A 9,441-nucleotide genomic window follows, 5' to 3' on the forward strand; every position below is an offset into this window, starting at 1 on the left:
ACATTTTGATTGCGTGTGTACGTTCTTTCGGCCTGTCAAATACACGGACATACCAATATGATGGATTCGAATCACATAGTAAGGTTGGATGACGTTACTGAGCTGCGACTAGTTTGTGCGCGCTCAAGTGACGTCATTCGGATCACGTGACCAGAAGCGGATCACATGTTTCCGGGTGGTCACGTGTTCCTCTAGATGCCGGCATCCAGGAAGTCCATCTGAGTAAATCCGGCGCAGTCCGGTGATGCAGGAATAATGATCACCGGTATGTTGATTGGCTGATGTTTGTATTTAAACCATGTCCTCCAGTGATGACGCTACCCCCAGACGAAGGTACGCCGAAACGCGCGTTGGGGTTGGCGCCATCCTGGAGGAGACTTTGTATGGGTAAATGTCCCCTTTCCTTCATTATGTACGATTCTTTGTATGCATAGTCATGTCTTTTGAACAATTGTTCTAGGATAGGGACTCCGTTCATTATATGTCTCCTCCAGTGATGTTGCTTTTTATCTCCTGCACTGATTCTTTTAATCATGTATGTTGTTTAATGTGATTTTGTAATAAAGAATAATTTAGTACCAGCGGTCTGGCATTTTCTATGTAGGTTATTTATATGTATTTATTGCCACAGGCTAGGACAGCACTTTAATGTGGATCCAATTTATGGTTGAGGTATCTATTTCGGTAGTGTACCTTTAAAACTACGTCTGTGTGTCTGCATTACATTTTGTCCTATACACCATTCACTACTAGAGCTGCGTTCATACGTCCGCTGTTGCGTTACGTTAATACTCTGCTCATTTCAGATTGCTTTATACCATGCTCTTCATGCTCGTACTCAGAGCTGTGCCCATACCATGTTTTAGACACCACTCACATCCAGAGCTGCATTCACCCCGTGTTATACTCTGCTTCCACTTGAAGCTGCATTTCTTTTCATTTCTGCATCATGGTTACTCACTATTCTTACTAGGGCAAACAGCACACCGCTCTGATACTACTCTTCCGATAAACATAGCTACTTTCTTTTCAGGCTTACATTTCTTTCCTTGGTGGTTTGTTACATTCCATAGGTCTACTTTTTCTGTTCACTTAAAAAAAAAAAAAAAATTTGTGGTGTTCTTTAGTCCTGGTTTGCATTCACTAAGACTGGTCTCCTTGACTTCTGGTTCGTATTCACTCAGATTGGTATCCTGCCCCAGTTAACCAAATGGCTCCCCAGCGGTCAGTGGGCCAATAGGAGTAAGGCCCTACTATATTTTCACAGTAGTTCATTCATTTTGTCACGATAAGGGTCTTCTCTTAGCGAACTGCAATGCCTCTGGTTCTTGTTTTTCTCCCATCTGTTTCAGTATTGCGGTTGGTTTAATGTTTCGTTTATACGCGTGGTAGAGTCTCACGCATGGCTTCTCCGTTTTTAGTCTCACGCATGGCTCCGCCATTAGAGTCTCTCACGTATGGCTTCTCCGTTTTAGTTTTACACGTATGACTCCGCCATTAGTCCCTAACGGGTGACTCCGTCATTAGTCTCTCACAGATGACTCCGCCATTAGTCGCTCACGTATGGCTTCTCAGTTTTAGTTTACACATATGGCTTCGCCATTAGAGTCTCTCACGCATGGCTTCTCCGTTTTAGGTTTACACATATGACTCCGCCATTAGAGTCTCTCACGCATGGCTTCTCTGGTTTAGTTACACGTATGACTCCGCCATTAGTCTTTCACGGATGACGCCATTAGTCTCTCACGCATGGCTTCTCCGCCATTAGTCTCTCACGGATGACTCCGCCATTAGTCTCTCACGGATGACTCCGCCATTAGTCTCTCACGGATGACTCCGCCATTAGTCTCTCACGGATGACTCCGCCATTAGTCTCTCACGGATGACTCCGCCATTAGTCTCTCACGGATGACTCCGCCATTAGTCTCTCACGGATGACTCCGCCATTAGTCTCTCACGGATGACTCCGCCATTAGTCTCTCACGGATGACTCCGCCATTAGTCTCTCACGGATGACTCCGCCATTAGTCTCTCACGCATGGCTTCTCCGTTTTAGGTTTACACGCATGGCTCCGCCATTAGAGTCTCTCACGCATGGCTCCGCCATTAGAGTCTCTCACGCATGGCTCCGCCATTAGAGTCTCTCACGCATGGCTCCGCCATTAGAGTCTCTCACGCATGGCTCCGCCATTAGAGTCTCTCACGCATGGCTCCGCCATTAGAGTCTCTCACGCATGGCTCCGCCATTAGAGTCTCTCACGCATGGCTCCGCCATTAGAGTCTCTCACGCATGGCTCCGCCATTAGAGTCTCTCACGCATGGCTCCGCCATTAGAGTCTCTCACGCATGGCTCCGCCATTAGAGTCTCTCACGCATGGCTCCGCCATTAGAGTCTCTCACGCATGGCTCCGCCATTAGAGTCTCTCACGCATGGCTCCGCCATTAGAGTCTCTCACGCATGGCTCCGCCATTAGAGTCTCTCACGCATGGCTCCGCCATTAGAGTCTCTCACGCATGGCTCCGCCATTAGAGTCTCTCACGCATGGCTCCGCCATTAGAGTCTCTCACGCATGGCTCCGCCATTAGAGTCTCTCACGCATGGCTCCGCCATTAGAGTCTCTCACGCATGGCTCCGCCATTAGAGTCTCTCACGCATGGCTCCGCCATTAGAGTCTCTCACGCATGGCTCCGCCATTAGAGTCTCTCACGCATGGCTCCGCCATTAGAGTCTCTCACGCATGGCTCCGCCATTAGAGTCTCTCACGCATGGCTCCGCCATTAGAGTCTCTCACGCATGGCTCCGCCATTAGAGTCTCTCACGCATGGCTCCGCCATTAGAGTCTCTCACGCATGGCTCCGCCATTAGAGTCTCTCACGCATGGCTCCGCCATTAGAGTCTCTCACGCATGGCTCCGCCATTAGAGTCTCTCACGCATGGCTCCGCCATTAGAGTCTCTCACGCATGGCTCCGCCATTAGAGTCTCTCACGCATGGCTCCGCCATTAGAGTCTCTCACGCATGGCTCCGCCATTAGAGTCTCTCACGCATGGCTCCGCCATTAGAGTCTCTCACGCATGGCTCCGCCATTAGAGTCTCTCACGCATGGCTCCGCCATTAGAGTCTCTCACGCATGGCTCCGCCATTAGAGTCTCTCACGCATGGCTCCGCCATTAGAGTCTCTCACGCATGGCTCCGCCATTAGAGTCTCTCACGCATGGCTCCGCCATTAGAGTCTCTCACGCATGGCTCCGCCATTAGAGTCTCTCACGCATGGCTCCGCCATTAGAGTCTCTCACGCATGGCTCCGCCATTAGAGTCTCTCACGCATGGCTCCGCCATTAGAGTCTCTCACGCATGGCTCCGCCATTAGAGTCTCTCACGCATGGCTCCGCCATTAGAGTCTCTCACGCATGGCTCCGCCATTAGAGTCTCTCACGCATGGCTCCGCCATTAGAGTCTCTCACGCATGGCTCCGCCATTAGAGTCTCTCACGCATGGCTCCGCCATTAGAGTCTCTCACGCATGGCTCCGCCATTAGAGTCTCTCACGCATGGCTCCGCCATTAGAGTCTCTCACGCATGGCTCCGCCATTAGAGTCTCTCACGCATGGCTCCGCCATTAGAGTCTCTCACGCATGGCTCCGCCATTAGAGTCTCTCACGCATGGCTCCGCCATTAGAGTCTCTCACGCATGGCTCCGCCATTAGAGTCTCTCACGCATGGCTCCGCCATTAGAGTCTCTCACGCATGGCTCCGCCATTAGAGTCTCTCACGCATGGCTCCGCCATTAGAGTCTCTCACGCATGGCTCCGCCATTAGAGTCTCTCACGCATGGCTCCGCCATTAGAGTCTCTCACGCATGGCTCCGCCATTAGAGTCTCTCACGCATGGCTCCGCCATTAGAGTCTCTCACGCATGGCTCCGCCATTAGAGTCTCTCACGCATGGCTCCGCCATTAGAGTCTCTCACGCATGGCTCCGCCATTAGAGTCTCTCACGCATGGCTCCGCCATTAGAGTCTCTCACGCATGGCTCCGCCATTAGAGTCTCTCACGCATGGCTCCGCCATTAGAGTCTCTCACGCATGGCTCCGCCATTAGAGTCTCTCACGCATGGCTCCGCCATTAGAGTCTCTCACGCATGGCTCCGCCATTAGAGTCTCTCACGCATGGCTCCGCCATTAGAGTCTCTCACGCATGGCTCCGCCATTAGAGTCTCTCACGCATGGCTCCGCCATTAGAGTCTCTCACGCATGGCTCCGCCATTAGAGTCTCTCACGCATGGCTCCGCCATTAGAGTCTCTCACGCATGGCTCCGCCATTAGAGTCTCTCACGCATGGCTCCGCCATTAGAGTCTCTCACGCATGGCTCCGCCATTAGAGTCTCTCACGCATGGCTCCGCCATTAGAGTCTCTCACGCATGGCTCCGCCATTAGAGTCTCTCACGCATGGCTCCGCCATTAGAGTCTCTCACGCATGGCTCCGCCATTAGAGTCTCTCACGCATGGCTCCGCCATTAGAGTCTCTCACGCATGGCTCCGCCATTAGAGTCTCTCACGCATGGCTCCGCCATTAGAGTCTCTCACGCATGGCTCCGCCATTAGAGTCTCTCACGCATGGCTCCGCCATTAGAGTCTCTCACGCATGGCTCCGCCATTAGAGTCTCTCACGCATGGCTCCGCCATTAGAGTCTCTCACGCATGGCTCCGCCATTAGAGTCTCTCACGCATGGCTCCGCCATTAGAGTCTCTCACGCATGGCTCCGCCATTAGAGTCTCTCACGCATGGCTCCGCCATTAGAGTCTCTCACGCATGGCTCCGCCATTAGAGTCTCTCACGCATGGCTCCGCCATTAGAGTCTCTCACGCATGGCTCCGCCATTAGAGTCTCTCACGCATGGCTCCGCCATTAGAGTCTCTCACGCATGGCTCCGCCATTAGAGTCTCTCACGCATGGCTCCGCCATTAGAGTCTCTCACGCATGGCTCCGCCATTAGAGTCTCTCACGCATGGCTCCGCCATTAGAGTCTCTCACGCATGGCTCCGCCATTAGAGTCTCTCACGCATGGCTCCGCCATTAGAGTCTCTCACGCATGGCTCCGCCATTAGAGTCTCTCACGCATGGCTCCGCCATTAGAGTCTCTCACGCATGGCTCCGCCATTAGAGTCTCTCACGCATGGCTCCGCCATTAGAGTCTCTCACGCATGGCTCCGCCATTAGAGTCTCTCACGCATGGCTCCGCCATTAGAGTCTCTCACGCATGGCTCCGCCATTAGAGTCTCTCACGCATGGCTCCGCCATTAGAGTCTCTCACGCATGGCTCCGCCATTAGAGTCTCTCACGCATGGCTCCGCCATTAGAGTCTCTCACGCATGGCTCCGCCATTAGAGTCTCTCACGCATGGCTCCGCCATTAGAGTCTCTCACGCATGGCTCCGCCATTAGAGTCTCTCACGCATGGCTCCGCCATTAGAGTCTCTCACGCATGGCTCCGCCATTAGAGTCTCTCACGCATGGCTCCGCCATTAGAGTCTCTCACGCATGGCTCCGCCATTAGAGTCTCTCACGCATGGCTCCGCCATTAGAGTCTCTCACGCATGGCTCCGCCATTAGAGTCTCTCACGCATGGCTCCGCCATTAGAGTCTCTCACGCATGGCTCCGCCATTAGAGTCTCTCACGCATGGCTCCGCCATTAGAGTCTCTCACGCATGGCTCCGCCATTAGAGTCTCTCACGCATGGCTCCGCCATTAGAGTCTCTCACGCATGGCTCCGCCATTAGAGTCTCTCACGCATGGCTCCGCCATTAGAGTCTCTCACGCATGGCTCCGCCATTAGAGTCTCTCACGCATGGCTCCGCCATTAGAGTCTCTCACGCATGGCTCCGCCATTAGAGTCTCTCACGCATGGCTCCGCCATTAGAGTCTCTCACGCATGGCTCCGCCATTAGAGTCTCTCACGCATGGCTCCGCCATTAGAGTCTCTCACGCATGGCTCCGCCATTAGAGTCTCTCACGGATGACTCCTCAGTTTTAGTTTACACATGTGGCTTCGCCATTAGAGTCTCTCACGCATGGCTTCTCCGTTTAGGTTTACGCATACGGCTCCGCCATTAGAGTCTCTCACGCGTGGCTCAGCCATTAGAGTCTGCCGCGCATGACTTCTCCGTTTAGATTTTACACACATAAACTCCTCCATTCGAGGCCGGCTGCGTGGTCCCACCACAAGTTGTTGGGTATAAAAGGAAATCGTTGTTTTCTTTATAAGCCGTCATCCCGAGCCTGCCTTTGCGGACATCACCTTCTCCTAGGCAGACTTACTTCATCTACAAACTCGGGCTGAGGGTGTTGGTGTCCGGCCTAAGTCCTGGGTATCGGTCTGTGTTCCAGTAGGAGGTACAGTAACAAGGCGCAAATTACGAAGTCTACCACGTCTACAGACACGACAAAGCATATCACGACTACAGGCACAGTATACATAGTTTATCACGACCTTAAGCTTATTTTCTGTTACAACCGCAGGTATGGTGTACATCTGTCCTTATTACAGGCAACATTAGCTCGTTAATCGAAATAGGCATGTATTCCTGTTTGTGGTTCCCAAGGCCTGGTGAGTTTACACATTTCAATTAATCTACTACTAGAGTAAGACGGCGTACATCGTGTTCTAATTTTTGGCTCCTTTATAAAAAATAATAAAATAAGAATAAAAGTGTGGCCTGGGGAATAAGTAGCGGTGAAGTATTTTGCCACCAGGAACAGTTGGTGTCCTATCAGAGCCCTTGGCGAATGTTGGAGTTAATTTAGGCCCTTCCTACAGATTCACCATTGTTTGTTTCAGTCTGCAGCTTTCAGGATTCAGTCCTTCTCATTGTATGGTCACGTGTTAGTGTACATAGGAGTAAATCATTTCTGGTTACCGGCCACTCGTTCAATCACATCAGCATTAACCATCTCCAAGAACGATGTGCCGATGCACAAGACAAAGAGGTAAGGTAGATGGTAGTCACTGTGTTTTATACGGTCTATTCCGCACCTTCATCGTGAAAGGTCTTTTCGTTCAAAGTGGGTGTCGTAACGGTATGTATATATTTACTCTAAACTAAGGTCTGCTCTTTTTGGCCACTTTAGGCTGCCCTTCCACAGCAGTTATGGCATAATTCTACTGCTCGTTGTAGATAGGGTTAGATAGGTTAGGTTCACCTTTCTGATAGCCGATCCGACCACAAATAGATATACATATAAATAGATATATACAAGATATATACAAGGTGAACATCAAGAGAAGGAGTCTCAGGATCTTGATAAGAAGCCCCTGATGTAGGCTGAACAATTTCTTATGGATCATATTTAAGGAAAAATGTCAGAAGCCACAGATATAGCACTCTTAATCATATAATACAGCAGGGAATAGAATATAAAGACACAAGTCCAAAAAAGATGTAGAAAATGAAATCATTGATGAAAAAATTGATGCAAGAGGAAAAAGTCCAGGAGCGGCCCCCTAGCATATGTCATTACACATAGGAATCCGGATTATCATAGTACATATATAGGGAGTCCGTGGATGGAGCAGAGGGAGCATCAGAGAGGTAGGACACAATAAGTGTATTGAGGAACAAAGTAAGAAGGTAAGATCCAGGCACCACACTTACCACAAGCCGCTCTGGAGGAAGGAGCCATATAATGCTGCGCTGAGGAGAGGTACAGCATACAACTGTATGCGATCGGTATAAGCGCACCATATTGTGGCTAAAGCGGTGCTTATATAGGCCAATCGAGCGCGAACGGCACTTCCGGTATCGCAAAACCGGAAGTGGTGTGTTCCAATTGCGTTCACGGGCAGGAAGTGACGTTTGGTGTGTGTGATGCGATTCATCAGCGTTCCACAGGCAGGAAGTGCGTTCCACCAGCAGAAAATGGGTGATATTAGAGCACTGAGCGTGATGGGACCTATATCAATGCATCCAGGATGTCAAAAAGGGAACAAACAGAGGGAAGGGGGTAGAGGGAAAGAGAAGGGGAAATCTATACATGTGTAATATCTTAAACTCTATATGGATTAGCTATATCATGAACGCTATATGGATTAGCTATATAATATAATAGCGTGAAATCCGACTGGGTGAAATTAGAGACAGATTCAGGGAACGAGGCTACCCTGAACACATCCTTGGGGACACGAGCCCCACAGCGCCCCGGCCCACCAAGACTATCACTAAGACTACCCTAACTCGCATTCCATTTGTACATACATGCCATCCTAGTATCAACAAGGTTCTGAACAGCATCCGTAATCATTGGCCCATATTACAGAAGGCATTCCCTACAATGCTGTATCTCTCCTCAGCGCAGCATTATATGGCTCCTTCCTCCAGAGCGGCTGGTGGTAAGTGTGGTGCCTGGATCTTACTTTCTTACTTTGTTCCTCAATACACTTATTGTGTCCTACCTCTCTGATGCTCCCTCTGCTCCATCCACGGACTCCCTATATATGTACTATGATAATCCGGATTCCTATGTGTAATGACATATGCTAGGGGGCCGCTCCTGGACTTTTTCCTCTTGCATCAATTTTTTCATCAATGCTTTCATTTTCTACATCTTTTTTGGACTTGTCTTTATATTTCATTCCCGGCTGTATTATATGATTAAGAGTGCTATATCTGTGGCTTCTGACATTTTTCCTTAAATATGCTCCATAAGAAATTGTTCTTCCGCCTACACCAGGGGCTTCTTATCAAGATCCTGAGACTCCTTCTCTTGATGTTATTATTATTTATTATTAAAGCGCCATTCATTCCATAGCGCTGTACATATGATAAGCGGTGCACATACATAATACAGACAATTGCACCAATCATAAACAAGACAAGTTACAAACTGGTACAGAAGGAGAGAGGGCCCTGCCCTTGAGGGCTTACAATCTACATGGTATGGGAGAAGGACACAGTAGGTGCGAGTTAAGTTGGTCATGGCGGTATAGAGGCAGCAGGGTCACTGGTTGTAGGCTTGTCTGTAGAGGTGGGTTTTCAGGTTTCTTTTGAAGGATTCCAATGTAGGTGAGAGTCTGATATGTTGGGGTAGCGAGTTCCAGATTGTGGGGGATGCACAGGAGAAATCTTGGAGTCGATTGTGGGAAGAGGCGATAAGAGGAGAGGAGAGAAGGAGGTCTTGTGAGGATCGGAGAGTGCGTGTGGGGATGTATCGGGAAAGTAGCTCAGAGATGTAGGGAGGGGACAGGTTATGGATGGCCTTGTATGTATTTGTTAGTACTTTGAAGTGAATTTGCTGGGCAATGGGGAGCCAGTGAAGGGATTGGCAGAGGGGAGAGGCAGAGGAGTAATAGGGTGAGAGGTGGATTAGTCGGGCAGCATAGTTGAGGATAGATTGGAGGGGTGCGAGAGTGCTAGATGGAAGGCCACAGAGGAGAATGTTGCAGTAGT

Source organism: Bufo bufo, chromosome 3 (assembly GCF_905171765.1).
Source record: "Bufo bufo chromosome 3, aBufBuf1.1, whole genome shotgun sequence".
Taxonomy (NCBI): Eukaryota; Metazoa; Chordata; class Amphibia; order Anura; family Bufonidae; genus Bufo; species Bufo bufo.